This window comes from Fundulus heteroclitus, chromosome 23 (genome assembly GCF_011125445.2).
Source record: "Fundulus heteroclitus isolate FHET01 chromosome 23, MU-UCD_Fhet_4.1, whole genome shotgun sequence".
In the NCBI taxonomy this organism is placed as follows: domain Eukaryota; kingdom Metazoa; phylum Chordata; class Actinopteri; order Cyprinodontiformes; family Fundulidae; genus Fundulus; species Fundulus heteroclitus.
Window position 1 is genome coordinate 20,457,069 of NC_046383.1, and position 22,676 is coordinate 20,479,744.

General features: G+C 38.2%; 1 long non-coding RNA gene across 1 annotated transcript; it reads right to left on the reverse strand.

Moving 5' to 3' along the window:
• Positions 1 to 369: 369 nt before the first annotated feature.
• LOC110366577 lies at positions 370 to 1,930 on the reverse strand. Its single transcript, XR_004927766.1, has 4 exons — positions 1,861 to 1,930; positions 1,189 to 1,356; positions 1,025 to 1,093; positions 370 to 925 (listed from the first exon to the last, which is right to left on the reverse strand). It is a non-coding gene; the product is annotated as an uncharacterized LOC110366577 (long non-coding RNA).
• Positions 1,931 to 22,676: the final 20,746 nt, after the last annotated feature.

The window sequence follows — 22,676 nt, forward strand, 5'->3', positions numbered from 1 at the left end:
GTGCCTGGTCTGCTGCCTAACAGCTGGGGGATTGACCCCAGGTACTGCCTAACATCTTTATTGTGTCCTGTTTATTATATCCTTATTTCTTTTTCCTTTCAGTGTTTTGCAGCTCATTATCAAACCCTAAAATCAATCAAGCGACGTTAAAAAAAAACAACAAAAAAACAAGTTGAGACAATAACACTTTAAGTAATCCATAAGTTTTAACAGCTTAAAAGAAATCAATCTAATTTTATCTCTTCAATGAGGGGAAATATAAGGAAAATAAATGTGGATTTGGGGTCCTGGGGTTTATTTTTGCCAGTACACTGACAACCACTGCAGTCAATTAATAAAATAACAAAACAATTTATAGTATTTGTGCAATATGTGGATTTTAATAAGAAGATAGCACTTGACATAAAAGACATAAATACCCTTTGTGAAGGACTTTGTTCAAAGACAGGGATGCTGATGCAGAGCTTTGTGAGAAAGTTTTACTCCTCCAGCTTCCAGCTTCAGTGTAGTTCAGTGGTTACGACAAACATGACAAGAGTCAAGTTTCTAGTTTGCAGCTTAACAGCTGTGGGTTTGGCTATGGGCGCTGTTAGATGTTTTTTCTTGTCCATTTTAACCCTGCTTTTGTCTCTACAACTTTTGGGCTGAAAAAAAAAAACATGTATCATAGTGAATGTAGAAGCACAACAATGGTGCTAGATAGCACATCCTGCAGAGTCATCCATACAACCACAACACATCAAGCACACGAGCCTTCCTTCTCATTGGCCAGTAGTAGAGGACCTGACCCAATGTAGGACAGCCAACATTATTTGCATAATTTGGCAGAAATCACGAAAAACAAACAAACAGAAAAAAAGAACAGAAACAAACAAACGTTAAGCGTTAAAAGCTGTAAAATGCAGTGCTTGTACCACTGGAAGATCTGGAGGGAAGGAAAGAAAAAAAGAAAATGTACTATTATTTAATATTTCAATATATAACCTGAGTAAACATAGAAGGATAAAAAGATGATGCAGCTTACCTTTCTTTGGGCTGGGTAGGACTTTTGTCTTTGTGCTGAGAGCAAATGCACCAGCAGTGTCACCCTTAACTGAGTAATGAAGTTTGATCGTAATGAGGAGATTGGTATTGTTAAATTGTTTTATATGTGTCCAAATGAATAAAAACCCCAAACACAAAGCTTACCTAAGCTAAGAGCTCTACCGTCAACTCCTCAGGTAGGTCAGTGGCTGACACACAGGGATGGGTTTGGTCCGACGTGTGAGGCTCTGGGATTTTCTGTGACGTATGCTTATTCCAGTCAAGGGGGACAGGTGACAGCTGGGCTCCAAAAACTGCAGGGAAGATCAGCTTCTGTTTCATTTTAAACAAGAAAATAAAAGACAAGATTCATTTAGTTTTGAAATATTTAAATTACCTACTACAGGAATGTTAGTACACTGTATACACACACTTGTAATCTATCTATCTATCTATCTATCTATCTATCTATCTATCTATCTATCTATCTATCTATCTATCTATCTATCTATCTATCTATCTATCTATCTATCTATCTATCTATCTATCTATCTATCTATCTATCTATCTATCTATCTATTTTTTTTAAGTTATCAAACTTCGCTCCAACTTTGTCCTTATGCTTTCTTACTTTGTCAATAAAATAACACGATTTTAACTAAAGTTTAGGTATCTATTTGGCTATTTCATTAGCTAACTCGCCAAATCTTTTCAGCCAATCCAGAAAGTGCCATTAATGAATACTGAGAAGACTGAGGAAACTCACTCAAAATTTAGGAACACAGCAACTGAGGAAACTCAATCTTCTTTAGTCCTAAAGGTCAAATATGTACTTACATGGTCCAACTTTTTGAGTTGTAAAAGACTGTCGATTGACGCGGTTTGTGATTATGTCCATGCAGCCCAGTTTGACGCTGCGTGCCACTCAAAATGCTCCTCAGCTATTGAAGCGGAAGAAACAGCGCCCCCATAATTACGCTGGTGGCCAGAAAGTGTATGACATCCGTATGAAAAAAGACGTGTCATAGTGAAATAATGACAACGATGTTGCTGAATAAAAAAATGCTGCCGAGTCATCTCCGATAAGTAGATATGCCTTATTGCAAACATAAACAACATTTATGAAAACTTTATCCCAGGACCATGGAGTAAATAAAGAGCTTCATAACAAGAGTTTTCCTCGGTGATTTCCGGCGTCAGCTTAGCTCAGTGGTTACTTCTAACATAACAAGCGTTAAGTTCCTAGTCCGCGGCCTCACGGCCGTGGGTTCGACTACGGGCGCTGTCTGATGCTTTTCTTGTCCATTTCTTTCGTCTCTACGTCGTTATATGTCCTTTTTAAATATTGGGACTTAAAAATTAAGACATGTCATGGCGCATTTAGAAGTATAACAATGCTGCCAAATAAACAATTATGCTGAGTCATCCTAACAGTCTGCGGATTTGTGCTACTCCATTAGTCTGTTGGCCAATACACTGTCAGTGCGGTAACTTAACAAAATAACGAGAACGTTTATAAAAAACAGCCAATGTTGATTTTTAATAGTCGCCCCATAAAGTCTCAGTAGATTCTTTAGTAATATGAGTCTTTTTCCGTATGAAAAAATTCGTGTCATAGTGAAATAATGACAACGATGTTGCTGAATAAAAAAATGCTGCCGAGTCATCTCCAATAAGTAGATATGCCTTGTTGCAAACATAAGCAACGTTTATCAAAAACTTTATCCCAGGACCGTGATGTTAATAAAGAGCTTCATAATGAGAGTTTTCCTTTTTGGCTTCCGGCAGTCAGCTTAGCTCAGTGGTTACTTCTAACATAACAAGCGTTAAGTTTCTAGTCCGCGGCCTCACGGCCGTGGGTTCGACTACGGGTGCCTGTCTGATGCTTTTCTTGTCCATTTCTTTCGTCTCTACGTCGTTATATGTCCTTTTTAAATATTGGGACTTAAAAATTAAGACATGTCATGGCGCATTTAGAAGTACAACAATGCTGCCAACGTTACATTCAACGTTACAGAAAACCAGGACAAATTTACAGATAATAATAACAAATCATCATATGAAATCTTTGAAATCCAAATATGAAAACTTTAACAATACACTCACACATAAATAAATCAACGTTTTACATGTTGCAGCGTCACAAACACAGCTGTTACATTTTTTGTAACAACTAAGGCATCTGTCTGATATTTTCCTTGTCCTTTCTTCACTAGATGGTTTATTGTCCAGTTTTGACTGGTGGGCTGAAAAAAAGACTTGTCAAAGCAAATTTAAAAGCACAACAATTGTGCTGAATAAAAAATGCTGCCCAGTCATCTACAAGAACTAGATATGCCTTGTTAAAGACATAGCATTTGTGAAGGACTTTATCCAAGGACAGCAATGCTAATGTACAGTCATACTGAATTTAGAAGCACAAATATGCTGCTATGTAGCACATGATCCTTCCTTCTGATTGTCCAATAGTAGAGGAGCTAACACAACATAGTCATAATGAAATGAATACATGGTTTGTGTGGGGGAAAAAACAAGGTAGGAAAATTAAAAGGTTGAAATAGGGGACATAACTATCGCCCTCTAAGTAAAATAAAAACATGAAAAAACTGTAACATTTAATCCTAAAGGTTAAATAAATATGTGAAGGCAAATTAAACACAGACACGATTAAATATTAAATCATTTCTATTTTTTTTTTATTATTATTAATTGGTACATTTCATGTGTATCAGTTTATTTGGGCCACTTAAAAAATTCTGCTTTCGTTTTTAATTCTGTCAGTTTTGGTCCATCATACCAGAAGCCTGGGAGCACTGGGAGGATCATGTTCTTTGATTTCTTCAGAGCTTTTAATACCAACCAGCAGGGACCTCTGAGGCTTTAAGCTGGAGCTGTCAGGAGGGGAACACCACCTATCCCAGGGGACACTGGACTGACCCACTGGCCGGCCCGGCAGCAGGTTATGTGAGGACAAGGGGCTGTGTCCAACAGGCTGGTCAGCAATATGGAGGCCCTAAGTATTGGCAACTTTGCTATTCACTGTCAAGCAAAGCAGAAAATTAACAAAATAATGTAACAGTTTATAACAAATAGCTGATGTGTGTTTTAAATAGTCTCTCAGAAAGCCTCAATGGATCCAGCTGCTGCTTTGAAGAGGCTGTTAAAAGGATCAAATTCCAGCAGATGGGAACACAACATCCCTGGAAATCTGGAGAACACAGTAGGCACATCATGCTGGAAGGATTATCATTTTCAGCATTGATCAGCTTGGTTAAAAATCATAAACTTTTTTGTTATCTACCTCCTCTAAGCCGTTCACACCTGTTCTCATGCAAGATCTGAGCCAACAAAGGATAACAGGGTCCTTTTTTTACTTTTGGGATGAAAAAAAGATGTGTCTGCTAAATATAAAATCCTGCTGAGTCATCCCAACAAACCAACTCATGTGGACGACAGCCTGCTGAAAGTAATTTGGCGATATTTGAAAAGAAGAGTTGTGTGAATATTTTCAATCATCTACAAGTTTGAAAAGTTTAACACAATTGAAGCTGATAGCATTTCTTCAAAAAGGTGCAGTAACAGTGAAATATCAGGGGATTTTGGGTCTTGCATTAGTTTATGTTTGCGATACACTGACTTACAATGTAGGAAATTAACAAAAAATAAGAGAACAACTTATATATAGACAATATGGATTTTAATAAGGAGATAGTTAGGTCTTGGTAAAGACATAACCTTTGTGAAGGTTTTTGTCCAAGGACATTGCTACTAATGCAGAGCTTTTTAGGGAGGTCTTACTCCATCATCTTCCATCATCAGCGTAGTTCAGTGGTTACTCCAAACATGATAAGAGTCAAGTTTCTAGTCAGCAGTTTAACAGCTGTGGGTTTGGCTATGGGCACTGTTGGATATTTTATTGTCCATTTTAACCCTGCTTTTGTCTCTACATGGTTTAATGTCCTTTTTTAACTTTTGGACTGAAAAAAAAAAAAACATGTATCATAGCGAATTTAGAAGCACAACAATGGTGCTAGATAGCAAATCCTACAGATCCACCCCCCGGAACCGAGACTTTTCTTGGCCACAATCTAAACAGTTCCTTGTTCTTTTTCTTTGGTGGTGATTGTTGCTGGTCCTGCTGCTTTTGGACAATGTCTCTGACAATTTTTTCAATTTTGTTTTTGGTCAAAGGGGCATCCAGTGGTTTAACGCTGGGTGGGTTAACAGTGGCAGGTGGGACAGTTACCACTGGAACAGCTACTGTCTCACTTCCATCTGTGAGATGATGCCACAGCTGTTGGGTCTCCAAACGTATCTCTGGACTGGTGTTTAGTGATGAGCTGGTGTATGCCGTTTAGTGGTGGGGTGCAGGTGGTTGTTTGGGTCCCTTGATGCAGCTTGGACAACAGCAGCATACTCTGCATCAACTTTTGTGATAAAGTCTTTTTGGCCATGATGCTTTGCCATGTGTTGGTCAATGGCATCCCTCATTGGCTGCGTCCACTTAGAATGGTCCAGGACATAGAGCAGACCACCAGCCTTCACAGGGCCTGTGCAAGCAGCGCGCGAAAAAGCTGTAAAAGGCAGTGCTGGCACCACTGGGAGATCTGGAGGGAAGGAAAGAAAAGAAGCAAATGTACTATTATTTAATGTTTGAATATATAACCTGAGTAAACATAGAAGGAGAAAAAGGTGATGCAGCTTACCTTTCTTTGGGCTGGGTAGGACTTTCGTCTTTGTGCTGAGAGCAAATGCACCAGCAGTGTCACCCTGAAATGAGTAATGCAGTTGGATCGTAATAAGAAGATTGGTATTGTTAAATTGTTCTGTATGTGTCCAAATTAAAAATAAAAAAAAACATAAAGCTTTCCTAAGCTAAGAGCTCTACCGACAACTCCTCAGGTAGGCCAGTGGTTGACACACAGGGAGGGGTTTGATCAGACGTGTGAGGCTCTGGGATTTTCTGTGACGTATGCTTATTCCAGTCAAGGGGGACAGGTTGACAGCTGGGCTCCAAAAACTGCAGGGAAGATCAGCTTCTGTTTCATTTTAAACAAGAAAATAAAAGACAAGATTTATTTAGTTTTGAAATATTTAAATTACCTACTACAGGAATGTTAGTACACTGTATACACACACTTGTAATCTCTCTATCTATCTATCTATCTATCTATCTATCTATCTATCTATCTATCTATCTATCTATCTATCTATCTATCTATCTATCTTTTTTTATAAATATTACATTTATGTTTTATATAAAAAAATATTTTTATACCATGTACATTTGTTTAAGTTATCAAACTTTGCTCCAACTTTCTTACTTTGTCAATAAAGTTCAGATATCTATTTAGCTATTTCATTAGCTAACTCCCCAAATCTTTTCAACCAATCCAGAAAGTGCCATTAATGAATACTGAGAAGACTGAGGAAACTCACTCAGAATTTAGGAACACAGCAACTGAGGAAACTCAATCTTCTTTAGTCCTAAAGGTCAAATATGTACTTACATGGTCCAACTTTTTGAGTTGTAAAAGACTGTCGATTGACGCGGTTTGTGATTATGTCCATGCAGCCCAGTTTGACGCTGCGTGCCACTCAAAATGCTTCTCAGCTATTGAAGCGGAAGAAACAGCGCCCCCATAATTACGCTGGTGGCCAGAAAGTGTATGACATCCGTATGAAAAAAGACGTGTTATAGTGAAATAATGACAACGATGTTGCTGAATAAAAAAATGCTGCCGAGTCATCTCCGATAAGTAGATATGCCTTATTGCAAACATAAACAACATTTATGAAAACTTTATCCCAGGACCATGGAGTAAATAAAGAGCTTCATAACAAGAGTTTTCCTCGGTGGTTTCCGGCGTCAGCTTAGCTCAGTGGTTACTTCTAACATGACAAACGTTAAGTTACTAGTCCGCGGCCTCACGGCCGTGGGTTCGACTACGGGCGCTGTCTGATGCTTTTCTCGTCCATTTCTTTCGTCTCTACATAGTTATATGTCCTTTTTAAATATTGGGACTTAGAAATTAAGACATGTCATGGCGCATTTAGAAGTATAACAATGCTGCCAAATAAACAATTATGCTGAGTCATCCTAACAGTCTGGGGATTTGGGCTACTCCATTAGTCTGTTGGCCAATACACTGTCAGTGCGGTAACTTAACAAAATAACGAGAACGTTTATAAAAAACAGCCAATGTTGATTTTTAATAGTCGCCCCATAAAGTCTCAGTAGATTCTTTAGTAATATGAGTCTTTTTCCGTATGAAAAAATTCGTGTCATAGTGAAATAATGACAACGATGTTGCTGAATAAAAAAAAGCTGCCGAGTCATCTCCAATAAGTAGATATGCCTTGTTGCAAACATAAGCAACGTTTATCAAAAACTTTATCCCAGGACCGTGATGTTAATAAAGAGCTTCATAATGAGAGTTTTCCTTTTTGGCTTCCGGCGTCAGCTTAGCTCAGTGGTTACTTCTAACATAACAAGCGTTAAGTTTCTAGTCCGCGGCCTCACGGCCGTGGGTTCGACTACGGGCGCTGTCTGATGCTTTTCTTGTCCATTTCTTTCGTCTCTACGTCGTTATATGTCCTTTTTAAATATTGGGACTTAAAAATTAAGACATGTCATGGCGCATTTAGAAGTACAACAATGCTGCCAACGTTACATTCAACGTTACAGAAAACCAGGACAAATTTACAGATAATAATAACAAATCATCATATGAAATCTTTGAAATCCAAATATGAAAACTTTAACAATACACTCACACATAAATAAATCAACGTTTTACATGTTGCAGCGTCACAAACACAGCTGTTACATTTTTTGTAACAACTAAGGCATCTGTCTGATATTTTCCTTGTCCTTTCTTCACTAGATGGTTTATTGTCCAGTTTTGACTGGTGGGCTGAAAAAAAGACTTGTCAAAGCAAATTTAAAAGCACAACAATTGTGCTGAATAAAAAATGCTGCCCAGTCATCTACAAGAACTAGATATGCCTTGTTAAAGACATAGCATTTGTGAAGGACTTTATCCAAGGACAGCAATGCTAATGTACAGTCATACTGAATTTAGAAGCACAAATATGCTGCTATGTAGCACATGATCCTTCCTTCTGATTGTCCAATAGTAGAGGAGCTAACACAACATAGTCATAATGAAATGAATACATGGTTTGTGTGGGGGAAAAAACAAGGTAGGAAAATTAAAAGGTTGAAATAGGGGACATAACTATCGCCCTCTAAGTAAAATAAAAACATGAAAAAACTGTAACATTTAATCCTAAAGGTTAAATAAATATGTGAAGGCAAATTAAACACAGACACGATTAAATATAAAATCATTTCTATTTTTTTTTTTTTTTGTTAATTGGTACATTTCATGTGTATCAGTTTATTTGGGCCACTTAAAAAATTCTGCTTTCGTTTTTAATTCTGTCAGTTTTGGTCCATCATACCAGAAGCCTGGGAGCACTGGGAGGATCATGTTCTTTGATTTCTTCAGAGCTTTTAATACCAACCAGCAGGGACCTCTGAGGCTCTAAGCTGGAGCTGTCAGGAGGGGAACACCACCTATCCCAGGGGACACTGGACTGACCCACTGGCCGGCCCGGCAGCAGGTTATGTGAGGACACGGGGCTGTGTCCAACAGACTGGTCAGCACTACGGAGGCCATAAAGTATTGGGAACTTTGCTATTCACTGTCAAGCAAAGCAGAAAATTAACAAAATAATGAAACAGTTTATAACAAATAGCTGATGTTTGTTTTAAATAGTCTCCCAGAAAGCTTCAATGGATCCAGCTGCTGCTTTGAAGAGGCTGTTAAAAGGATCAAATTCCAGCAGATGGGGACACAACATCCCTGGAAATCTGGAGAACACAGTAGGCACATCATGCTGGAAGGATTAGCATTTTCAGCATTGATCAGCTTGGTTAAAAATCATAAACTTTTTTGTTATCTACCTCCTCTAAGCCGTTCACACCTGTTCTCATGCAAGATCTGAGCCAACAAAGGATAACAAGGTCCTTTTTTGACTTTTGGGATGAAAAAAAAGATGTGTCTGCTAAATATAAAATCCTGCTGAGTCATCCCAACAAACCAACTCATGTGGACGACAGCCCGCTGAAAGTAATTTGGTGATATTTGAAAAGAAGAGTTGTGTGAATATTTTCAATCATCTACAAGTTTGAAAAGTTTAACACAGTTGAAGCTGATAGCATTTCTTCAAAAAGGTGCAGTAACAGTGAAATATCAGGGGATTTTGGGTCTTGCATTAGTTTATGCTTGCGATACACTGACTTACAATGCAGGAAATTAACAAAAAATAAGAGAACAACTTATATCTAGACAATATGGATTTTAATAAGGGGATAGTTATGTCTTGGTAAAGACATAACCTTTGTGAAGGTTTTTGTCCAAGGACATTGCTACTAATGCAGAGCTTTTTAGGGAGGTCTTACTCCATCCTCTCCCATCATCAGCGTAGTTCAGTGGTTACTCCAAACATGATAAGAGTCAGGTTTCTAGTCAGCAGTTTAACAGCTGTGGGTTTGGCTATGGGCACTATTGGATATTTTTATTGTCCATTTTAACCCTGCTTTTGTCTCTACATGGTTTAATGTCCTTTTTTAACTTTTGGACTGAAAGACAAAACATGTATCATAGCGAATTTAGAAGCACAACAATGGTGCTAGATAGCAAATCCTACAGATTCACCCCCCGGAACCGTGACTTTGCTTAGCCACAATCTAAACAGTTCCTTGTTCTTTTTCTTTGGCGGTGGTTGTTGCTGGTCCTGCTGCTTTTGGACAATGTCTGACAATTTTTTCGATTTTGTTTTTGGTCAAAGGGGCATCCAGTGGTTTAATGCTGGGCGGGTTAACAGTGGCAGGTGGGATAGTTACCACTGGAACAGCTACGATCTCACTTCCATCTGTGAGATGATGCCACAGCTGTTGGGTCTCCAAACGTATCTCTGGACTGGTGTTTAGTGATGAGCTGGTGTATGCCGTTTAGTGGTGGGATGCAGGTGGTTGTTTGGGTCCCTTGATGCAGCTTGGACAACAGCAGCATACTCTGCATCAACTTTTGTGATAAAGTCTTTTTGACCATGATGCTTTGCCATGTGTTGGTCAATGTCATCCCTCATTGGCTGCGTCCACCTAGAATGGTCCAGGACATAGAGCAGACCACCAGCCTTCACAGGGCCTGTGCAAGCAGCGAGCGAAAAAGTTGTAAAAGGCAGTGCCGGTACCACTGGGAGATCTGGAGGGAAGGAAAGAAAAGAAGCAAATGTACTATTATTTAATGTTTGAATATATAACCTGAGTAAACATAGAAGGAGAAAAAGGTGATGCAGCTTACCTTTCTTTGGGCTGGGTAGGACTTTCGTCTTTGTGCTGAGAGCAAATGCACCAGCAGTGTCACCCTGAAATGAGTAATGCAGTTGGATCGTAATAAGAAGATTGGTATTGTTAAATTGTTCTGTATGTGTCCAAATTAAAAATAAAAAAAAACATAAAGCTTTCCTAAGCTAAGAGCTCTACCGACAACTCCTCAGGTAGGCCAGTGGTTGACACACAGGGAGGGGTTTGATCAGACGTGTGAGGCTCTGGGATTTTCTGTGACGTATGCTTATTCCAGTCAAGGGGGACAGGTTGACAGCTGGGCTCCAAAAACTGCAGGGAAGATCAGCTTCTGTTTCATTTTAAACAAGAAAATAAAAGACAAGATTTATTTAGTTTTGAAATATTTAAATTACCTACTACAGGAATGTTAGTACACTGTATACACACACTTGTAATCTCTCTATCTATCTATCTATCTATCTATCTATCTATCTATCTATCTATCTATCTATCTATCTATCTATCTATCTATCTATCTATCTATCTTTTTTTATAAATATTACATTTATGTTTTATATAAAAAAATATTTTTATACCATGTACATTTGTTTAAGTTATCAAACTTTGCTCCAACTTTCTTACTTTGTCAATAAAGTTCAGATATCTATTTAGCTATTTCATTAGCTAACTCCCCAAATCTTTTCAACCAATCCAGAAAGTGCCATTAATGAATACTGAGAAGACTGAGGAAACTCACTCAGAATTTAGGAACACAGCAACTGAGGAAACTCAATCTTCTTTAGTCCTAAAGGTCAAATATGTACTTACATGGTCCAACTTTTTGAGTTGTAAAAGACTGTCGATTGACGCGGTTTGTGATTATGTCCATGCAGCCCAGTTTGACGCTGCGTGCCACTCAAAATGCTTCTCAGCTATTGAAGCGGAAGAAACAGCACCCCCAAAATTACGCTGGTGGCCAGAAAGTGTATGACATCCGTATGAAAAAAGACGTGTCATAGTGAAATAATGACAACGATGTTGCTGAATAAAAAAATGCTGCCGAGTCATCTCCGATAAGTAGATATGCCTTATTGCAAACATAAACAACATTTATGAAAACTTTATCCCAGGACCATGGAGTAAATAAAGAGCTTCATAACAAGAGTTTTCCTCGGTGACTTCCGGCGTCAGCTTAGCTCAGTGGTTACTTCTAACATGACAAACGTTAAGTTCCTAGTCCGCGGCCTCACGGCCGTGGGTTCGACTACGGGCGCTGTCTGATGCTTTTCTCGTCCATTTCTTTCGTCTCTACGTCGTTATATGTCCTTTTTAAATATTGGGACTTAGAAATAAGACATGTCATGGCGCATTTAGAAGTATAACAATGCTGCCAAATAAACAATTATGCTGAGTCATCCTAACAGTCTGCGGATTTGGGCTACTCCATTAGTCTGTTGGCCAATACACTGTCAGTAAGGTAACTTAACAAAATAACGAGAACGTTTATAAAAAACAGCCAATGTTGATTTTTAATAGTCGGCCCATAAAGTCTCAGTAGATTATTTAGTAATATGAGTCTTTTTCCGTGTGAAAAAAGTCGTGTCTTAGTTAAATAATGACAACGATGTGCTGAATAAAAAAATGCTGCCGAGTCATCTCCAATAAGTAGATATGCCTTGTTGCAAACATAAACAACATTTATCAAAAACTTTATCCCAGGACCGTGATGTTAATAAAGAGCTTCATAACGAGAGTTTTCCTTTTTGGCTCCCGGCATCAGCTTAGCTCAGTGGTTACTTCTAACATAACGAGCGTTAAGTTCCTAGTCCATGGCCTCATGGCCGTGGGCTCGACTACGGGTGCTGTCTGGTGCTTTTCTCGTCTCTACGTCGTTGTATGTCCTTTTTAAATATTGGGACTTAGAAATTAAGACATGTCATGGCGCATTTAGAAGTATAACAATGCTGCCAAATAAACAATAATGCTGAGTCATCCTAACAGTCTGCGGATTTGGGCTACTCCATTAGTCTGTTGGCCAATACACTGTCAGTGTGGTAACTTAACAAAATAACGAGAACTTTATATAAAATAGCCAATGTTGATTTTTAATAGTCGCCCCATAAAGTCTCAGTAGATTCTTTAGTAATATGAGTCTTTTTCCTTATGAAAAATTTTGTGTCATAGTGAAATAATGACAACGCTGTGCTGAATAAAAAAATGCTGCCGAGTCATCAGTAGATATGCCTTGTTGCAAACATAAACAACATTTATCAAAAACTTTATCCCAGGACCGTGATGTTAATAAAGAGCTTCATAACGAGAGTTTTCCTTTTGGCTTCCAGCGTCAGCTTAGCTCAGTGGTTACTTCCAACATAACAAGCGTTAAGTTCCTAGTCCACGGCCTCACGGCTGTGGGTTCGACTACGGGCGCTGTCTGATGCTTTTCTCGTCCATTTCTTTCGTCTCCACGTCGTTATATGTCCTTTTTAAATATTGGGACTTAGAAATTAAGACATGTCATGGCGCATTTAGAAGTATAACAATGCTGCCAAATAAACAATTATGCTGAGTCATCCTAACAGTCTGGGGATTTGGGCCACTCCATTAGTCTGTTGACCAATACACTGTCAGTGCGGTAACTTAACAAAATAACGAGAAAGTTTATAAAAAACAGCCAATGTTGATTTTTAATAGTCGCCCCATAAATTCTCAGTAGATTTTTTAAGTAATATGAGTCTTTTTCCGTATGAAAAAAGTCGTGTCATAGTGAAATATTGACAACGATGTTGCTGAATAAAAAAATGCTGCCGAGTCATCTCCAATAAGTAGATATGCCTTGTTGCAAACATAAACAACATTTATCAAAAACTTTATCCCAAGACCGTGATTTTAAGAAAGAGCTTCATAATGAGAGTTTTCCGTTTTGGGTTCCGGCGTCAGCTTAGCTCAGTGGTTACTTCTAACATAACAAGCGTTAACTTCCTAGTCCATGGCCTCGTGGCCGTGGGTTCGACTACGGGCGCTGTCTGATGCTTTTGTTGTCCATTTATTTCGTCTCTACGTCGTTATATGTCCTTTTTAAATATTCGGAATTAGAAATTAAGACATGTCATGGCGCATTTAGAAGTATAACAATGCTGCCAAATAAACAATTATGCTGAGTCATCCTAACAGTCTGCGGATTTGGGCTACTCTATTAGTCTGTTGGCCAATACACTGTCAGTGCGGTAACTTAACAAAATAACGAGAACGTTTATAAAAAACAAACAATGTTGATTTGTAATAGTCGCCCCATAAAGTCTCAGAAGATTCTGTAGTAATATGAGTCTTTTTCCGTATGAAAAAATTCGTGTCATAGTGAAATAATGACAACGATGTGCTGAATAAAAAAATGCTGCCGAGTCATCTCCAATAAGTAGATATGCCTTGTTGCAAACATAAACAACGTTTATCAAAAACTTTATCCCAGGACCGTGATGTTAATAAAGAGCTTCATAATGAGAGTTTTCCTTTTTGGCTTCTGGCATCAGCTTAGCTCAGTGGTTACTTCTAACATAACAAGCGTTAAGTTCCTAGTCCACAGCCTTGTGGCCGTGGGTTCGACTACGGGCGCTGTCTGATGCTTTTCTCGTCCATTTCTTTTGTCTCTACGTCGTTATATGTCCTTTTTAAATATTCGGAATTAGAAATTAAGACATGTCATGGCGCATTTAGAAGTATAACAATGCTGCCAAATAAACAATTATGCTGAGTCATCCTAACAGTCTGGAGATTTGGGCTACTCTATTAGTCTGTTGGCCAATACACTGTCAGTGCGGTAACTTAACAAAATAACGAGAACGTTTATAAAAAACAAACAATGTTGATTTGTAATAGTCGCCCCATAAAGTCTCAGAAGATTCTTTAGTAATATGAGTCTTTTTCCGTATGAAAAAAGTCGTGTCATAGTGAAATAATGACAACGATGTTGCTGAATAAAAAAATGCTGCCGAGTCATCTCCAATAAGTAGATATGCCTTGTTGCAAACATAAACAACGTTTATCAAAAACTTTATCCCAGGACCATGATGTAAATAAAGAGCTTCATAATGAGAGTTTTCCTCTGTGATTTCCGGCATCAGCTTAGCTCAGTGGTTACTTCGAACATAACAAGCGTTAAGTTTCTAGTCCACGGCCTCATGGACTAGAAAAATTAAGATAAAAATTAAGACATGTCATGGCGCATTTAGAAGTATAACAATGCTGCCAAATGAACAATTATGCTGAGTCATCCTAACAGTCTGGAGATTTGGGCTACTCCATTAGTCTGTAGACCAATACACTGTCAGTGCGGTAATTTAACAAAATAACGAGAAAGTTTATAAAAAACAGCCAATGTTGATTTTTAATAGTCGATCCCATAAAGTCTCAGTAGATTCTTTAGTAATATGAGTCTTGTATTCAGACATAGAAGCTGAGGCTTCAATTGTGAACGCTGACCAGCTTTTTTCTTTTCTCTCCAGTTTTGTTGCTGGTCTTCAAGTCTAAAATAAACCGGCCAACATATAGATTCAACGTTACAGAAAACCAGGACAAATCTACAGATAATAAATACAAATCATCATATGAAATCTTTCAGATCCAAATATTAAAACTTTGACAATACGCTCACACATAAATAAATCAACGTTTTACATTTTGCAGCGCCACAAACACAATTTTTACATTTTTTTTTTGTTGTAGATTCTTCAGTTTATACTTAATTAAGTATTCTCTTAGTATAAATGATAAAAGCTGTTTTACTTTTCTTTTAATCATATGATTAAATGTATTTTGTGTAAAGTCCTCTCCCCCATTGACCAAGGACATATTTTTTTTTTCTTTTATTTAGAAGACCTAGTTTCCTAGCACCTTGTATTGCTTTCTAAAGAATTGCAAATCACAATATGGCAAGTGCGCTTACGTCTGTGACGTGTTTATGGGTTTAAAAAAGGCACAGGGACTACTCTCCTTTTTGTTTAGAAGAATAACTCTGAGGAGAAAGTGCAAATGCATTCATCAACGCTGTTAATGTACACTGATCTTGAGGACTTTACGTCGTACAGTCTGTCTTCACGTTTACCTCAGTGGCTACTTCAACCCTTAGCACATCAGTCATAGGTTCCACTATGAGTGCTCTCAAACGTCTAGATAGATGTTATAAACCATGTTATATGGGTTAGTTGTCCTTCATGAGTCACAAATAACAATTAATGAGGTAATAATGAGCTTTTTGTGCAATGCTTTGTTTCTTCAGGGAAAATCAAGAAAAACTCTTTTTAAGACTGCCAGACAAGATTTTCATATACTCTCTTGTCTTTTATTCTCCTTCTCAAAAAAGAGCTTGTGTTAAAATATGTATTGATCAATAAAACTGAATTTTATTTAAACATTGTTTTGTGTACGATTCACAGTCACTTACTGCCATCTAGTGGCATATCTTGGAATCAACACAAATGCACTAATATTGTTATGGTACAACAGAAGCTCATCAGGAAGGTCCATTGCAGGTGGTGGGAAACAGAAGGACTCCAACACAACAACATCACTGTTGGACAGCGTCTCCCACCCTACACATGAAGCTTTTGCAGAGCCGGAGAACTCCTTCAGGAACAGACTACTGCATCCTAAATAAACAATGTGTTACTGGATCTCATTCCTCTGTTTCAAGCGCTCTTTTCTCCCATTCCTGGACTTAGCTTATTGTCAACTTCAAATATTTTTTGACAAAATCTTTACAGCTTTACTGCTCTGTGATTTCCACCTTCTATTTTCTTATTGTGATGTCATGGTATAGCTCAACACGTTTGTTTTGTTCAGAAACCTGGTTTCCAAGCATCCGTTTATAGAGCTTGGGAAACAATGTTACGGTGCATTGGCAGTACCAAATTATGACTACCATCTTTTTTCATTATTGCTTTTAATATTAGCGTCATCATCATTCATTAATGTTAAAGTTGCTAATTTTTTGTATTAGGTTGCCATTGTCCGTGCCTTTGGCTAAGTGGACTGTGCACACTGCACATGCATGGCTGGCATTGTAGAGTCATGCACACATTGGGGCTCCCCTGTTTAAACCTGAAGCTGCAGTCCGGATGTGAGGGACTGAAACGGCGACTGATGCTGTACCCAGCTGAATGATGCCATCTAATGTGGACAAGGTTCAAGCAGAGGCTGGTCACAACACTGACTTCTCCACTGGTGCAGCTAAAGACAGACAAGAACATAAGTCTTTCATTGTTTGTTCTCATTAGGCAACAAATGCATAATATTTTCTATTTAGAATGACTTTTATGATTGGTTGATGCAGAGGAGGTGTGCCAATATGTTAAAACTCAAAGGAGAAAAGTGGGAAGATTCAGCCTGAGGGTCGTTAGAGTCAGGTGGCGCATCTGTAAGGCAAAAGTTTTCAACCAGTCTTTGGTAAACAGGGAAGAGGCTGAGACCGCACTGCCATCACAATAGCCATACATGGAAGCCCCATGATATACCGGGCCATCACATCATCTTTTAGGAATTTAAATAATTTTTATTTCACAGTATAGCTGCTTATTTCCAATCAATGATCACTACTGTTATTATTAAAATGACCATGTGTGAATGTAGCTATTTTATTATTAAAAATTAGTTTAATAGAAACGTTTGGGTTTCATTTGTTTAGAAACCTTAGTTTTTAAGCATATTTTCTAAGACAAACTTTCCACTCACAATATGGCGGGTGCGTTTATGTTTATGACGTATTTATGTTTTTTTTTTTTGTTTTGTTTTGTTTTCCATAAAATGTCCCTGTAACTACTTTCCTTTGTGTTTAAGGGAAAGCTATAAGGAGAGAAAAAAGAGAGAAAATAGAAATACAATCACCAACCAGAAATACAATCACCAACCCGAGCTGATGTGCTCTGTGATCAGGTCATATGCCGCGTGTTCCCCCGACGTCGGCTTAGCTCAGTGGTTATTTCAGCATGACGAGAGTCAAACCAAATTTGAGGCTTGGCAGCCATGGGCTTGACCATGGGTGCTGTCTGATGTTTTTGTCATAATCATTCCTTTTCATTAAAAAAAATAATAAAAAATTCCTCCAATCCAGGTCATACCACATAAAAATACAGTTTTGGTGCTTGAAATAGAGGGCAAAATAAAGCACTGGAATGTGTTAAGTTAAAATTTGACAGCTTTTTGAAATGAATCAACTTGCTTTTATGTGATGAACGAACAATTTAGGCACCCATGATGATAAACAGACAAAGGTATAACTCAAGTGTCTCATCTGCAGTTGGGAAAAGTATAAACATACTTTGCTTGAGTTATATGCATCATTAGGCCAAGCAGGCTTATAAATTACAAATAATGAAGTAACTTCATAACTTAAAATGTAACTATGTGGAAAAATATATTTAGATGCCTTTTTTTTGTAAATACGAGGGTTTCCTGAATTAGTTATTCTCTCTAAGTAGCTATTATCAAGCTTAATATCCTTAAGAAACTGCTTTGTTTAAAGAAATGTATCAGAAATTCTCAGGTTATACTTCTATGCAAGTCAATACTGTTTTAAAGATACTCAGTAAACACATGTGGAGACACAAATTAAATCAGCTAATAGACCTGGTAGATAATGAATTAAGTATTTCAATCTGAAAAACTCACACGGAAAGAAAAAGACAATTAGAAGAATTGTATTGATACAAATATTGTAAGACTTTGGCGCTCAGTCCTCAGCAGGAAACATTAGCACTGAATTTTACTTTAATATGCATAAGCAGGTGTAAGAGAATAGGAATGTTTCCCCCCCAGGCCTGAAAGTGGTGGTGGAGTGGAGATAGATAAAGTTGGTTCAGTCCATAGACTGCTGGTTGGCGAGACAATCTGCTTCAGCTGTATTGGTGAGCTCCAGTAGACTGCGTGAGCTGATAGCAGTGCTTCACTCAGGGACCCAGAAAGATAGATGTCCAGCTTGGATAAAACACAGGTTTGTATGAACCTTTCCTTGATGAGGAAGCATGAAGCGATAGTGGAGAGGAAAAACTCCCCTTTGGGAAGAAACCTCTCGCAGAACCAGGCTCAACATGTCGGTCTTCTGCCGGACCGATTGAGATGTGACAGGGAATGCAGTAAGAGTCCGAGAAGAATTACACTCTGATAGGGACGAGGTTGAAGGAGCACCATGGGAAAGCCAGATGGAGCTTGGCTACGATGGTGGAGAAGGGGATGGAGGTGGGTTGAATCAGGGTCATCTGAGTCAAAATCAGCCAAAGCGCAAGCAGTGGCTGGGACGTGGATTCAAAGACCTTTTAAGATGAACTCTGGATGCTGATTGGGCTTCGTGGAGGTGCGTTTTAAAGCTGATTGGCTTGCGTCGGAGGCGGATGAGCCTCTGATTGTATGAGGGTAAGTGATTCAGTTTCTTCAGCTGAACTTCTGCCTAGGCTTCATTTCAACATGTGATCAGAATATGTAACTAAAAAGAATAAATACCCAACAAAAAAGAAATGTTGCTATTAATCGCCGTAGAGGCCATTTTACTGCATTCCTTTAAACTGCTTCAATACTTAACCTTGGTTATATCAGTGGTTTTGATGGGCAGGACCCTGGTACTGTGTTGTACGATCGGCCTTCCCTTACAAACTCAGATCAAACAATTACTGGCACCTGAAAAAGCTTCAGTTCTCTGAAGGTACAATCAGGTATCCTGAACAAACACAGAACAAAGGTGAGTCTCTGCGCGCCACATTAACTGAAGGTGGCGTCTTCACAGATGCCAAAAACAGAGACTCAACATGTCACATATACTCACTTGGAAGGCTCTAGATTTATAGTTCTTTTGTTCGATGTATTACATTTTTCCCACCTAATCTCACATCGCTTCATTTTAAATCACAAAAAAAACAAAAATAAATTAGTATCAGGTCACATGCTTTGTGAAACCGATATAATACAACTGCATTGTTTACTGTTGCATCCGGGGCTCAGCGGTTACTTCCAGTTTGTTGTGATAAACGCCAACTTCACGGTGTGAATCAAATACAGTGTTGCTTTATGATGCTTTAACCCCCCTCCCCTGGCCCCTCCCATAATCATATAATTTGATCTCAAAACAAGCATAAACACACAGAGGATAAAGCATAAAGCAAATTTAAACCGTGATCATTTTATTTGCCACTCTTTATACATATTTCATGTATTAATGTGGGATTGGCTCAGAATCCCCTGCTCTTTATAGTAGGAGGCACTGCACCGGATGTCCATTTTAAAGCAATCCATAAATTCTGAATTTTCGCTTTTCATCTTTGACATTTACAAAAACACAAAAAACAAAACAAATACATAAACCTTATAGATTTGTTGATCATACACATGCTGGTGCTAATATAAGTTACAGCGATTTAATAAAACAGAATGAAAATGGCAGAACCTCCAAACATTCCCAAATATAACCTTTAGATTAACATCTCCAGTCAAAAAAGAGTGGACAGATCATGCAGTATCAGAGTCAACTGTGTTATGCTGATGAATGCCCGGTAGATGGCGCCATAGGATCGTGGATGAATACAAACGATGTGTTGTTGTTTTTTTTTTTTTTTTTATGAGTAAAGGACTCTGAGCTTGTGATGAGTCCACAGAATATTTTAATCGTATTTAAACTGTCAGTTATTGTTACACCATGGCTAATTATAAGGACGGATAAATGTTCACTGTTATAGAACTGCAGTCAAAGGCGACATATTGGAGGTCTCCAAATTCCTATTACAATTATTAGATGTTAAGCCAAACAAGGTCCCGTCCACGATTCAAAAATGCAAACGGAGGAAGTTTTCTTTAACCTTTAACTTGAACTTTTGATCAGATGAAACTGAACTTATGGCTTTTTGCAGCTGCCACTCAGGTCTGGTGGGAAACAAGGGATGAAGGTGTGTGAAAGCAGCCTTTGCTCTTTGTCAAGTGTGGGCGAGGATCTTTTAAGCCATGGGCCTTTACCCCTCCAAATGCACTGGCAACTGTCGGAGAACATTGCATCATGGGCTCCTTGAAATAATAGCACTCTTTCGGTAAGTCTGTCGTATTATAAACTTAGAAATTGGCTGATCTTGGATCTTTCATCAGCGTGAGGATCCAAACCATACGATCAAATCAAAATCAAAAATTGTACGCAGTGCGAAAAATAAATAAATATAGCAAATTGACCTCCTCTGTGGCCTCACAGTTACCACATTTAAATCGAATAAAACTTGTGTGCTAGGACCTAGGATGATGTTAGAGAGATTCTGCAAACAGGAGTGGTCAATGACTCCTCTCTCTAATGTCACAACTTTCCCACAAAATGTCTCCAAATAAATCAATAAAATACAGAAAGGTAAATCTAACATACACATGCCACTGGTACAGAAGCATTGGTTTCCCATAGCGGCATTTCTATGTTTTAATCCATGCAGCCATATCAGTTGGTAGTGTAGGAAACATTGTTCTGTGGTAATCTTTATATCTGAAATCTCAAAAAGATTAAACATTTTCCTGAGTAATGTTTTCTTTTCATTGTTTCAGTGTGAAGTATATGAGTCGTGGACTGTATGAAGAAAAACAAAAACAATAAGAAAGGAAAACAATGAATTGGTTATTTGTCGGTGAATCACTGCAGTGTGGATGACAGTTTCAGAACTGGGTTCAGAAAATGTACTCACTTTAGCGCCTCCCACAACCTTTTTCAGTTTTGACATTTCAAACAGTTCGTTTTTAACTGTTTGTCGTTGTTTATGATTTAGTCAGAGGTCTGCAGATGACTGATCATTCCTGTCACCCTGGTGCTCAGTTATCCAGTGTAATTTGCCACTTGCTCTCTTATGAATGCTGGGATGATTTCCTGGCCAAAATCAATAAAGACAGGCTCAAACCATGATCTCCCATCATTATATTTTATTCACCTGATAATGTTTTTATGCCACTCAAATAGAGGGATACAGTTCTAGTTTCTAGTTTATGTGTTTGAAAAAGAAGGATCTTGACCACCTGCAGTCAGTTCAGAATGCTGCTGCGTGGCTTTTAAACAACACACAAAAGAAGACTGCACATTACTCCTGTTTTAATCTCTTTGCTACCGGTACACTTTAGGGTTCGTTTTAAAATTTAGTCTTTACTTTTAGAGCCATGTGTGGTCGAGCTCCATCTTATATTGGCAACCTTTTACAACCCTATTCCCCTTGTTGTAGTTGGCGATCCTCCAGTCAAAGGCTGTTAATGGTTCCACAAACTCATTTCAGGACCAGAGGGGATCGGTCCTTCAGAGCTGTGGCCCCCAGACCGTGAAAAGTGTTGCCTCCATCTTTGTGCTGTCTCTACTCTGTTCATTCTTTTAAGAAGCAGTTGAGGGAGACCTTTCCATTTCAGTGTCCATTGAACATGAAGTCCCAGCATAAAATCTAATAAAGCTTATTGCATAAATAAAACAAATGGAGAACTATGGAGAAAGCAGTAAGGCTCCACTTGTGAAAGTAAAATCTGTTGGGCTCTTTTTGGCATTAAGACAACACTTCGTATTGCCACATTGCCAGACAGGACACAAATAAGTAACAATAAAATAAGAAGCAGTTGAAGAACTGTTATAGGTGCTATAGATGTAAAGTTTACTTACTTACTTACTTACTAGTTTGGTAAAGAGTGTTTGTAACATCCAAAATACATCTGCCACATGACTGTCTTGGCTTTTTTTCCTTATGTGCCCTGTAAAGATAAAGAAAACATGTTCTTAAATATTTCCTTCTGGTCAGACAGTACTTAATGTGAGAGAGGCCTTTAGTTATGTTCAGCTTGCCATCGTTATATTTGGTAAAGGCACAGGTTTTGTACCAGTATTAGCAGTTTCTGGTTGAGATAATCTCATGATGGTGCTGACTTTCCTCCATTTGTAGGCTACACGACTGAAGGTGTTTCAAACCCTGTCTCGGTACTGTTGTGTCAACACGAAGATCAGCTTTTCAAATATCACAATTTCAACTATAGTTCCAAAACGTACATAGAATGTCGCAAAAAAGTTCAACATTTTTGTCATTCTATTCAGAAAGAGAAATTCACATATTATATAGACGCATTAAACAGAATGAAGTATTTCAAGCTTTTAATTCTTGTCATTTTGTTGATTATGGCTTATGGAAGAAAATCCACAAAGTTAAGTTCCTCATATAATACGAATATCTAATAGGATCAATAAAAAAAAAAAAATCTTGATTCAGCCATTTGTATTAGGGATCTCATTCTTTTTGTCATGGTCCAAAAAGTGAGGTCATATCTC